The sequence below is a fragment of the Ailuropoda melanoleuca genome, chromosome 6, assembly GCF_002007445.2.
Source record: "Ailuropoda melanoleuca isolate Jingjing chromosome 6, ASM200744v2, whole genome shotgun sequence".
Lineage (NCBI taxonomy): Eukaryota > Metazoa > Chordata > Mammalia > Carnivora > Ursidae > Ailuropoda > Ailuropoda melanoleuca.
In genome coordinates, this window is record NC_048223.1 from 112,423,304 (window position 1) to 112,436,329 (window position 13,026).

General features: G+C 45.2%; 1 pseudogene; it reads left to right on the forward strand.

Annotated features, from left to right (window-relative positions):
* The first annotated feature begins 8,036 nt into the window (after window positions 1–8,036).
* LOC100467973 lies at window positions 8,037–10,164 on the forward strand (annotated as a pseudogene).
* The last annotated feature ends 2,862 nt before the right edge of the window (window positions 10,165–13,026 follow it).

Here is a 13,026-nt window from a genome sequence, read left to right on the forward strand (position 1 = left end):
AGTATCTTGTTGCTGCTACTAGATGATGGGCTTGCTGGTTCCACAGATGAAAAGCAGACTCCCTTTTCCTCTGCTATCCTCAGCAGCATGTGAGGGCTGACTATGGTGAAGGTTCAGGGAGCAGACAGGACATGTGAAGGCTGAATGAGGACTGGATCCTTCTCAGACGGGCTGAGGTCACTGATGTCGAGGTGGGCTGAAAACAACTGAATCTTCTGCATGATAGTGGGGGAAAAATGTTGGAATTCCTATACCGTTGGTGCCGGGGACCCCACTGGCCACCCAGGGAAGGCTAGGGAGCCCTTCTTAGATTAATATTTGTAATTGTAATTGCAAATTCCTGAAACAAAATATATAGGATGGAAAGGAAGTCAATTATATTAAACTGCAATTATCACAATATTTTTTAATTGTGGTAGGTTTATAAACATATTTAAATAACAAAGCAATGCATTTAAAATATAGGCAACATTAACTCACAGTTTATTTTTTTAAAGATTTTTTTAAAAGATTTTATTTATTATTTGAGAGAGAGAAACAGTAGGAGCAGGGGGGAGGGGCAAAGGGAGAGGGAGAAGCAGACTTCCCGCTGAGCAGGGAGTCCCACGTGGGGCTCAATCCCAGGACCCTGGGACCATGACCCGAGTGGAAAGCAGACACCCAACTGACTGAACCACCCAGGTGCCCCTATTTTTTAAAGATCTGTTCATATGATGGTTATTGTTCCTTGGCTTGATCCTGGCCAATGTGACGTGCTTGTCTTGGAAAGAGCAACACACACGTTATGTTGGACACTCGGTTGATTTTGTTTCTTAATTTAATTTAATTTTGATGGTTCTAAGAGTTGATTCACAAAAAGAAATTGTTGCAAAATTATTTTAAAAGTCCACAGCTTGCTCGACAAGGAACACCTGAATCCTCCAAAGGTTATGGAACTCATCTCCAACTGTGGGAACACACGACTCCCCCATTTGGTTGCTGACCCACAGGGTCCAGAGTTGCTCCAGAGGTGACAAGTTATGACTCGTGTCTGCAGACAGGAGCATGGTGATGTTCAGCAATCTAGGGGCAAACAACTAGCATCATGTCAAAGCAGAGCACGGATAACATTTTAAGGTCCGCATTAACGGTGCTGCCGTGTAAACATACCTGGATTTCCCGTGGTGACAAAGTCACAGGTACCGCTAATACTACAGATTGGTTTCCTACACTCCCAAGGGGAGGAAATACTAAAATTCAGCCGGAGGCTACCAAAAGATGTCATTTCCTCCCATCCAAGTTCCCAGACCCACAGAACACCTTGGAAGCCCATGAACACCAGATTAAGAACCACCCTTCTAGGGGAAGACAATGAGGAACAGAGATGAATGTCAGCCAGACAACATAGATCTGGAAAATTCCAAACCTAGGGCAGCCCACAGAACAATCTCAGCATGCAGAGCACGGGAGGGCCTTTAATGAGCAAGACCACCCTCATCCTAGTGCTGGGGCTGTCGTGACACAGACCCTCTGCTCCGAATCCTCAGCGAAGTCTCCCCACTCCTGTATGTGCTTAGAGTGAGTGGGGTTTGTAGCAGAAATCACGGAAGGGACTGCAGTTCGTAATTGGATCAATCCAGGGGGCCTGTGTATCTATTTGTCAATGGAACAGATTCAGCTGGAGAGGGAACCTGGGGCAGAGAAGGAAGGCTCACCTGGAAATCTGCAGACCCTCAGGCAGGGCTTTGGTCCTCCACAGGTCCTGGGGTGCAGGTCCAGATTGATCTTGTGTAGATCTCAGGGTCCTGGGGACCCCTGCAGACCTTGGGGGGCATCTAGAAAGCTCACAGAGCCTTTTGCGTGGGAGGAAATCAGTAGCTCACAGCTCTGATGTCTGAGAAGCTGGCCGCACTGGTAAGCGCCCCCCTCCCGCCTGCCTTCTCGCTTGCTTTTCTCATGGCACACGGCCCTTCCCTGTGGCTTGGGCATCCAGAAGAGAGGCGAGGCCTTCCTTGGTTTGGGGTGCTCCCATCACCAGAGCTGAGGGTTTGGCTCTTTCAGAAATCTGAGCAAGAAACTGGCTCCTGGCAGTTCCCAAGCCAGGCAGCGTGCCTTGAAGAAGCTCTAATGAGAAGCCGACAAACGAATCCCCTTTGCCCCTGCCCTGCCTCCAGCAAGCTGGCCGCTTCCCCCACACGGTCTCCTCGACGCTGTTTTGTAAGCTTGCCTCCTCATCTCAACCTCAATTCCTCGTTCCCATTCTTCTGAATGTTAAAGTCACGACCTTTGCGGTTTATGGGCCACCAGAGACTGAACTAAATGTGTTAGCTCTGAGTCCAAACAAGTAATAGCCGGCCAATTAAATTAATAATCCATATTGTTACAGTGTTTAACCATGGCTGTTTCCTCAGCGGTCTGTTTAAATCACAGCCAAGGCCTGACCTATTAAAATGAATAACTGGAATTATGAGAAACTCCATTTAATAAACACAGTGAGGAACGCAGCACAATTGGGCATGAAATATTTATTACCACTTGAAGCAGAGAGCTGTTTGGGACTTTAAGATGGCATTAATGAATGCGTTTTAATTTCTGGCTCACAAGGTGGGAGGTGGGGCTGGAACTGAGGGCCCTTTGGCAGATTCCCGGAAAAACCAGCTCCCGTTACATTATTACATTGTGCTGGGGCTGTTTGTCGATGCGTGGGGCTCCCCAGGCCACTGTGGGAGCGGGATGGTGGGCGTCTGACCCCCGCCCTCTTATAGACATAGCACTTGCTCAGTAAATGCTTGCTGGCTGGCTGGATGGACAGATGCATGGATGCACGGATGATAGAGAAAACATTTTGACACCTTAGTGTCCATACTTCCAGGATCTAGGACAGATACACCCTGAGCACGGCGCCCGTGCGTGCGGCCTCCTCAGTAAACGGTAACTGACATTCGAGCTAGGAGAGTAAAGTCTAGTTAATTTACTGGAAAGTCAGTGCTCACACTTGGCAATTTCTCAGGAGCCCCAGAGCTGCCCCAGGACCCTGACTAGCCCATTTAGCTTTATAAAAGCTCATTGGGAGCCTGTTTTCCATGAGATGATTTTGTTTGACTATTTTTGGCTTTTCTCAGAATGGATTGTTTCTTTCCCTGCTTTCCCAAAGCTCAATGTCTTATCTCCACATTTGCCTGGACATGTCCTGTTTTCCCAGGTATGACTCCCTTTCACAGGGTCTGCCCCCTTTTCCCAGACCTCAGCTCTGAAGTTCTGATAATGGGTTTAGAAATTGTGGTTGCTCTAATGATAGCCCTTAGCAAGTCTTGTAACCACCAAGTCAAACAGAGTGGTTATTGGGGATCTATGAACACAATAAGTGGGCCTTCTCCCTAGGAGACCCCCCAGATGGGAAAAGGAGGGGTCAACTCCTGCCAGAACTTGTTTTCCAGAGGAAGCAGAAAGCAGGCAGACCAAGCCATACGTTGATGCAACACATGGGACATTCTGAGGGCTAGGGGTGGCAAGTGGAGACTTGGGAAGCCCTTCTGTTCTCCCCTCCGAGAACCAGGGGGCATCTCCTGGAGACCACAAAAAGACCCCTCAGCTCCAGTCACCCCATCCCCAAGTCTAAAATTAAATGTATTAAGGAATGCAAGGCAGGCAAAGGGCAGTCTCATTTTGTATAGGCAGAACCTTGAAACTAAAAATAGGGAAAGAGGAGTGTTGAGCTGTTTTCCTTTTGAGGAGGACAAGATGGTTCTGACCTCGTGGAAGATTTGGTGGTGTCTCACCACCTCTCCACTATATTCAAAAGCTAAGGATGATCCCAAAGAGGAAAAGTGTCCTGAGTGGCCAGCATGTCATGGGACGTGCCACGGGAAGCTTGCCTGACCAGAGCAAGACTTCGGAGGGCTTGGTCTGCGCCCTCTGCACTCGGCACATCTTCCATTGTCCATGACTTTAATCTCTAATCCTGAACAGTGCTTGAAGGATGATGTAGGTATCATGGCTGTGTCGGGAGCCTGTTTTCCTGTACATTGGAAGGAGACTTCCGCCAAATAAAAGATGACTATGCCAAAGACGCCTTCATGGTAGAAGCCTTCAGAACTAAAGAAAAACACAAGGTAGAGTTGCTTCTTATCACCCCCTCCTCTACCGGTTCTGAGCTCCTACAGAGTAAGACCGTATCTTGTTCATCTTCGTATTCCCCGCTGTGACGTGCACAGTAGCTAACGTCTTTCTGATTCTCAGCAAACGTTTGCGCAGAATAAAAAGCTACCATTTCTGGAGCCTTTATCATATCCAAGCCCTGTGCTAAGTTCTTTGCCTGTGTTCTCTCGTGTCATATTCCCGTCCACACTTGGGCTTTCTATCACGATGCCCCATTTGATGTATGAGGACGTTGAGACTGAAGGAAGCTGAATGCTTGTGTCGAATCACCTAGGTAACAAGGAGCCACCCTGGAATTTGAACCCTGGTCTGTGTAGTTTCAATGTCATTCCTTTCATTGTCATATTGTTCGGTCTCCAAGAGAAAAAGGCACATGGATACATAGCTCCAGCCTCAAGAGTTTATTTGGTTTTTTCCCTAAGATTTTATTTATTTATTTATTTATGAGAGAGAGAGAGAGAGAGTAGGGAGAGGGGCAGAGGAGAGGGATAAGCAGACTCCGCACTTAGCGCAGACCCCCACATGGGGCTCGATCCCATGACCCCGAGATAATGACCTGAGCCGAAACCAAGAGTTGGTTGCTTAACCTACTGGGCCACCCAGGCGCCCCTATCCTCAAGAGTTGATAGTCAAGTAAACAAAACAGACACTTAAAGAGGTCATTTAAATACAGTGCATTAGGTAAGCCCTGCCCTAGTGGCCAGGTGAATACCAAGGTGGTTCCAACAGTCTAATCTGGAGGGAATCAGGACAGCTTCCTGGAGGAGGTGAGACCTGAACTTACTTTATCAAAAGATGAGAGATTGGTCAAGACCAAATGTTAAGTGAAAAAAGAGACTATCCAAGCAGAAGGAAGAATTTGGAAAATAGGAAAACACCTTTGGGTCCAATGCCTTGGCAGGATGGTTCTCAGTGGTAAAAAAAAAAAAATGGCAGGGCCTAATTACCAAGAAATTACCGAGAAGGAAGGCATCCATCTAACTACTGTGGAGTTCTTCCCTGTGCCTTCAACTAGAGATGCCCGTCGTTCCTCCCTATCCCACACACACTTCCTACAGGCTCTTCCTAATGGACTGTCCATAGGTGCAGACATCCTGGAGAGAAAGCCCTAGTACCAGAGGATTCCACCTTACCTCCGGCCATTAATCCAAACTGAGCTCGTCAGCTTCTCTCCCCCAGGAACTTGGGTGTGAAGCATAGAGAACAAATGAGCTCTCTTTGGGGAGCTGAGCCCCCAGGGCACATGGACACAGGGATCGAGGTTGCTATTTTGTGGCACCCATCAGGGAATCGTGGGCAGTGATTAGGAAGCAGGAAAGCTGATGAAAGAGAAAAGAGAAATAAACAAGCAGCTGAGAGGCATATGTGATCATAGAGCCTCAAAGAAGGAATAACAGAGAAAAGAGAAAGCAAACGGGGCCACCGCCAATGAAGAAGAGAGGGTAACTGCCTTGGTTACTGAATCACAGGGTCATTTCTTGCCTTGAAATGGCACCCAGCTTATAATCAATCCCTCTTTTCTTACAACCACTTCATAGGGTCTCTGAAGACACACCTGAGAGAAGAGGCATCATTTCAGGGGTGGATAGGCAAGGCATCCCGGTGGTGCTGAGCACGCCTCCAGGGCTGTTCCAGAGCTCAGTCTGGCTCTGACAGAAGGTGGTACCACGCCTTAACCAGACCTAATGGCAAAAAGCAGCTCCGGAGTCCTCGTTATCTCTGTATGTAATTACAGAGACCCAGGCTTTGCAGGACTTCTTTGAGAACTCTGCTCTTACAGCAGGTTAAGCCTTTATCTGCACAATAAATTGTTGAGGTTATGATTAACTAGGGCTTATCCATCAACGGTGTGGTCTTTTCTGCAATGTCTACACTGACACTTCTAATTTCAATATATGGCTTTATTTCGCTGCTTCAGTGAGGATTGTTCACACAACACCAACATTTCAAAAGTAATCTTAAGAAGAGGAGTAAATACATACTGAAGTTGGAGCTTTTTCAGATGCAAAAAAATATGATTTTGATGTGCCAGTAACACTAAATGAAGATAGTCACTGTAAGTCAAATATCAAACCACATGTACTTATGTCCTCCCAGAAATGTCTATCAAAACCTATATGAGTTCTTACCCCAGATGTGGCATCAACCTTTAACCAGAGACCCTTAGTTTTAATGAAAAATGGTATTTATAAAACACAGTCTTGGAAAATGGAGTTCTCTTTGCGGTTGGATTGGTCATTGTTTCTAGGGGTTTAAGTGGAAGTTATTGGAAAAAATCTTTTTAAAGGAAGCGACAGCTTAAGTTTATACTGAATATCCAATTCTAACCTAGAATTCCCATATTTTAACTTACTTGATCTTATATATTTATTTCTTTGATGATGAAAATCATGGTTGCTAAGAACACCAACATAATTACTCATTTGATGTATTGGAAATAGTTTCAAAATAACAATATCGATATTAATACTAACAATATGATTTTCAAGGTACAAAATGGGAATGGAACATCTGTCATATCAGAAAGCAAAGCTGTCAAAGACTTCTATAATTATGTCACAAGGACACAGCATGGACTTGAAGTGGTTCCCCACTGGCCAAAGGTGGAGAAAATTGATCATAAAAAAATAAAATAATAACTGTATTGAATCACAACACATCATATATGTCCAAATCCATGAATTCATACTAATAGTTTTAAAAGAACCTTGGGGTACCCGGCTAGCTCAGTCGGGAGTGGGTGTCACGCTTGATCACAGGGTTGTGAGTTCAATTCCCACATTGGATGTGGAGCCTACTTAAAAAAAAAAAAAAGTTTCTTCTAAAAAATAAAAGAACTCTCAGAGATTATTTTGGAAGAGGCTAGGGAACTAATTCATTTTGCAAAAGCTGCAAAATTAAGAAAGAACCAAGTATTTGCCTGTCTTTCGAGTAGGGACTATATTTCAGAATAACCACATAACTGATTTATTTATTTTAAGTAGGCTCCACGCCCAGCATGGAGCCCAATGTGGAGCCTGAACCCAAGACCCCGAGGTCAAGACCCAAACCAAGATCAAGAGTTGGACACTCAACTGACTGAGGCACCCAGGTACCCCATTTATTTTTAGGTTATTTTGAAGTTTGACAATATCATGGTTCTGATATAATAATAAAGAATCCTTTCACATTTAATATATATACTGAAAACTTATAATGAATAAGATGTTTGAGATTTGATTTAAAATAATGTGGTGGATTCATGTGTGTGAAGGGGAAGGAGGATGCTAGAAAGGAAGCAAGACAGGCCATGTATCATAAATGCTGAAGTGGGGTTATAGCTACGTAGCAATTGTCTCTGCGTTTATGTTTTTAAATTTTATGTTTACGTTACGATTATGTTACGTTACAATTATGTTAAAACTGAAAACTTGTCCAACCAACATTTTCAAAATAGCCTCCCTTGTGATCAAAGAAATGCAAATTAAAATGACAAGAAATAATTTTCAACCTATCCGATTGGCAAAGGTTAGAAGAATGTTAATACTCTGTGCTGGCAAAGACGTGGCAAATGGGCATCCTTATGGTTCCCAGTATACTTGGTACGGCCTTGATATCACCTTCCTAGAAAGCATCTTGGCAATATGAATAACAATCGTTAAGGGATGCCTGCATGACTCAGTTGGTTGGGCGTCTGACTCTTGATTTTGGCTCCGGTCATGATCTCAGGGTGGTGGGATGGAGCCCTTGTCTGGCTCTCTGCTCAACGGGGAGTCTGCTTGAGATTCTTCCTTCCCTCTCCCTCTGCCCCTCCCCCTACCTGCACTCTCTTTCTCTCTCTCTCTCAAATAAATAAATAGAATCTTAAAAAAAAAAAATTTAAATATGTGGGTGCCCTTTGCCCTAGGAATGCTAGTAGCAATTCATCCGAAGGAAATGATCAAACAAGCGTACAAGATACCTGGTCAAAAATGTTTATTACAAGATAATTATAATAGCAAAAATTTTAAATTAACCTAAATACACACCAATAAGGAAATGGTTTTAAGACTAAGGAAGAGCCACATAATGGATACATATAATGCAGTCTGCTCCTCCCCATCCGATAGACAGCTGCCTCTTCTGGTGCAATGCCAGCCGCACCCCTGAGACACGATGGTGAAGGTTAGAGTAAATGGATTTGACCATATTGGGCACCTGGTCACCAGGACCACTTTTAAATCTGACAAAGCAGATATTGTTGCCATCAATGACCCCTTCATTGACCTCAACTAAATGGTCCACATCTTCTGGTATGATTCCACCCACCACAAATTCCATGACACAGTCAAGGCTGAGAACGGGAAACATGTCATCAATGGAAAGCCCATCTCCATCTTCCAGGAGTGAGATCTTGCCACCATCAAATGGGGTGCAGCTGGTGCTGAATGTGTTGTGGAGTCTACTGGGGTCTTGACCACTGTGGAGAAGGCTGGGGCTCACTTGAAGGATGGGGTCAAAAGGGTCATCATCTCTCCCCCTTCTGCTGATGCCACCATGTTTGTAATAGGCATGAACCATGAAAAGTATGACAATTCCCTAAAGATTGTCAGCAACGCCTCCTGCACTGCTGACTGCTTGGCCCCTCTGGCCAAAGTCATCCATAACAACTTCAGCATTGTGGAGAGACTCATGACCACAGTCCATACCATCGCTGCCACCCAGAAGCCCATGGACGGCCCGTCTGGGAAGCTGTGGCATGATAACCAAAGGGCTGCTCAGAACACCATCCCTACTTCTACTGGTTCTACCAAGGCTGTAGACAAGATCAACTCTGAGCTGAATGGGAAGCTTGCTGTCATGGCCTTCCATGTCCCCACCCCCAATATGTCAATCATGGATCTGACCTGCTGTCTGGAGAAAGCTACCAAATATGATGACATCAAGAAGGTGTTGAAGCAGGCATTGAGGGTGCCCTCAAGGGCATCCTGGGGTACACGGAGGACCAAGTGTTCTCCTGCAACTTTAACAGTGACACCCACTCTCCCACCTTCAATGCTGGAGCTGGCATTGCTCTCAGTGACCACTTTGTCAAGCTCATTTCCTGGTATAACAATGAATTTGGCTACAGCAACCTTATGGTCCACATGGCCTCCAAGAAGTAAGAGCCCCCTGGACCACCAGCCCCAGTGAGAGCAAGAGGAAGAGAGAGACCCTCAGCTGCTGGGGAGTGTTTGTCCCAACTCATCCCCCAACACACTGAGAATCTCCCAACCGCCACAGTTTCCATCCCAGAACCCCTGAAGAAGGGGAGGGGTTTGGGGACCCCTACCTTGTCATGTACCATCAATAAAGTATACTGCACCCAGCCAAAAAAACCAAAAAGAACTATAAGGCAGATGTATGTTTGTTAGCATGGAAAGATGTGTCACAGCTCTATCAAGAAAGGGCAAAATCAAGTTCCAAAGGCTGTCTATAGTAAGATACTTTTTTGTTTTTTAAAATGTGGGAGGAGAAACAGTTAATATGATTACCTCTTGGTGGTAAAAGCATGGATTACTTTTATTGCTTCTCTTTTGCTTATTTTTTCATTTTTCTAAATGAATTTCGAGTAGTTCTGGAATTCTAAATAATGAATTCCTGTGTAATTAAAATAGCTTTCACCTAATGAGATGACATGATATCTGGAATTTACTCCAGTCATCTAGGGGTTGGGCTACTGATGAAACAGGTCTGGCTCTGAGTTGACAGCCCTTGAAGCTGGGTGATTGGGTACCTGGGGGCTCATTTTACTTTGTTCTCTACTTCTGTGTATGTTTGGAATTTTTCATTCTAAAGTTTTTTCTGAAATACTCCTTTTCAGTACAAAGTGACATTCTGTCATCTTTTGTGTCTGCCCCTCCCACAGTATACCTCCAGGGGTCACAAAGGGCCAGCACCATGCCCAGAGACATTAAGGCTGTCTGATGTTTTGATTAGTAAAATGGCTCCCCTCTCCATGGTCAGAAAGGCATTGAGTGAGGTTCCTCCCTGCCCTCCTTTCCAACCTACGTGAGACAGCTGCCCAGGGCCAGAGGGGCAGAATTCAGTCAAGAGCTAACCGGCCCACGTGAGAAACAAACTCACAGCCTTAGCACCTTTGTCAGTCTGATTCCTAGGTCTCCCCATCTGTGATGGCCGCCATTGCTCCCTCCCACGCCGGGCCATCTCTTTCTCAGAGGAAGGAAGGATGAAGAGGTTAGTGGATTTGGCATACCCAGCCTAAAAATTGCTTCTTCTCACTTGGCTCCTGCCCTGTGCTTTCTCACCGAGGCGTATTGGCTATAAAAGTGCCTAGCATGCAAAAATCACTATGAATATTCATGAAGTCATATTACAAATAATACTTCTTTAAAAATGAATAATCTTCTGGCTAGTCTCCCTGGAAATTGAATTCCTCTCCCACACTTTGAGTCACTTGGAGATTGTTAATAGCATTGGTCAGCAAACTGTAGCCCAAATCTGGTCCACCATCTATTTTTATATGACCTTCAAGCCTAGAACAGTTTTTACATTTTAAATTGTTGGAAAAAATTTTTTTAAAAATACTATTTTGTGACACATAAAATTAAATTAAATTCAAGTTTCAGCATCCATAAGTACGGTTTTACTGGAGCATAAGTCACACTCATGCATTTACCCATTGCCTGTGGCTGATTTCACGCTACGATGACAGTCGTTGGCGATACAGGCCGTATGGCCCATGCAGCCTGAAATATTTACTCCGGCTTTTTAGAGAAAAAGTTTGCTGACCTCTGGCTTGAGGTTCTCCTAACCACTCTTGCGGTTCCCTCTTGTCAAATAGGGCTGAGCAGGAAGGCCATCCATTGCCAGGAAGTGAGGCTGCCCTTCGCACACCAGTCAGCAGCCATCCAGACTGGAGGCTTCGGGTTTTAGAAAAATTCATTCATCCATCCAATGAAGATTTAAGTCTGTCAACTTTATCCCACACACAGTTTTAAGTTCGGGGTTTCTGGGGCAGCCAGAGTGGGTCAGTCGGCTGAGGGTCTGACTCTTCATCTCAACTCAGGTCTTATCTCAAGGTCGTGAGTTCAAGCTCTGCATTGGGCGTGGAGACTACTTTAAGTTCTGGGTTTCTAGACATACAAGAAACAGGCAAAAACTTCTTTCTTGGAGCTGAGGTTCTAATGAAGAGAGATGACCAAAAACAAGTTGGATAATAATATATAATATGTTCAGTGGCCTTAAGTGCTTTAGAGGGAAAAAAAAAAAAAAGAAGAAGCAAACCAGGGGTAAGAGGGTCAGGGACGGGGAGAGTAGCAATTTCCAATCAGGTTAAGAAAGACTCCATTAACAAGGTAATATTTGAGTAAAGACTTGAAGGCAGTAGGGAGCAAGTCATGAATACACCTAGGAGGAGAACATTCCAGGCACTGAACAGCAAATACAAATGTCCTGATGTGCACGGTGCCCTTCATATTCAAGGAATATCAAAGGTAATGAGTGGTAGAGGTTGAGGTCAGGGAGGCAAGAGGCAGGGAACAGATCTTATGGGGTCTTGCAAGCCATATGGGTAACATGGCTTTCATCCAGAGTGAGAGGGGAAGGCGATGGGGGTTAAGAGCAGAGTAGTAACACAGTCTGATATCCAATTCCTTATTTTACATCTGTCTAAAATATTTCACAACTTTATATAAATAAGGCATACCTTGCCTTTTATTCTGATTTCCTAAGTTTAAAGAAGCACTGAAATATATGAGATTAATAAAAAGAAAAAAAGCACATCAGTGCGGGGCGCCTGGGTGGCTCAGTCGGTTAAGCATCTGCCTTTGGCTCAGGTCATGATCCCAGGGTTTTGGGATCGAATCCCGCATCGGCCTCCCTGCTCAGTGGAGAGCCGGCTTCTCCCTCTCCCTCTGACACAAAGGGAGTCCTTTGTGCCCCTGCTTGTGATTTCTCTCTCTTTCTATCAAATAAATAAATAAAATCTTAAACACACACACACACACATCAGTGAGTGTCTCAGTTATCCACTGCGGTGTGACAAATCAGCCCAAAGCTTAAGCTTAGTGGTTTACAAGAACAATGTTCTATCATTTCCCATGGTTCTGTGAATTGAGTGGGATCGGCAGGGCGATTCTTCTGCTTTTTCTGGCATCAGCTGAACTGGGCTGGAAGGTTCAAGTTTTCACTCACGTGTCTGGAACTTCGTTGTTCCTCTATCTGGCCTCTCCTTGTGGCTGGGTCAGGTTTCCTCATAGCAGAGTGGTCTCGGGCTGTCAGAGCTGGCTTCGAGAGAAAAAGCAGAAGCTGCCACACTCTTAAAGGCCAGACCCAGAACCAGCATAGCATCACTTTGCCGTGTTCTACTGGCCAAAGCAAATCAAACCCAACTCGGATTGAAGCATAAGAGAAAAGAGGTCCCACCCAGTGATGGGTGGAGCTGTGTGCACTACCTGATGAGAAAAAGTTGATGGTGGCCATCTTTAGAGATTCACAGAGTGGGCAAGAAACATTGATTCTCCCACAGAACCCCAAACCTCTTGAGCTCCACTCCTCGCCTTTTGACCACTGCGTATGCATATTGGTAGGTGTGATTAATAGATCGTGATTGTTTAACTTTATATTCTTGAATCACGAGATTCCCTAAGTCTTGAATGTCATTCTGAGAAACAACCTGAGTCATGTCTCCATAGAGGCTGTTCGCTTTCCTCCCTGGTTCTGCCGGCCCAGCTGTCTGGCTGAGCCTCCCTGACGTGCCCGGCACTGCCACTCTCCACCAGGCAACTGGGCTAATCTCCGAAGACAGGGTGGGTGGTGCGCCATTCTGCAGAATTTAGGAATGTGATGCAACCTTTCCCCGGAAGAAGCCAAAACTTCCCAGACTGGCCAGAGGCAACCCCACCACGATGCTGCCCTCTGACCCCACCG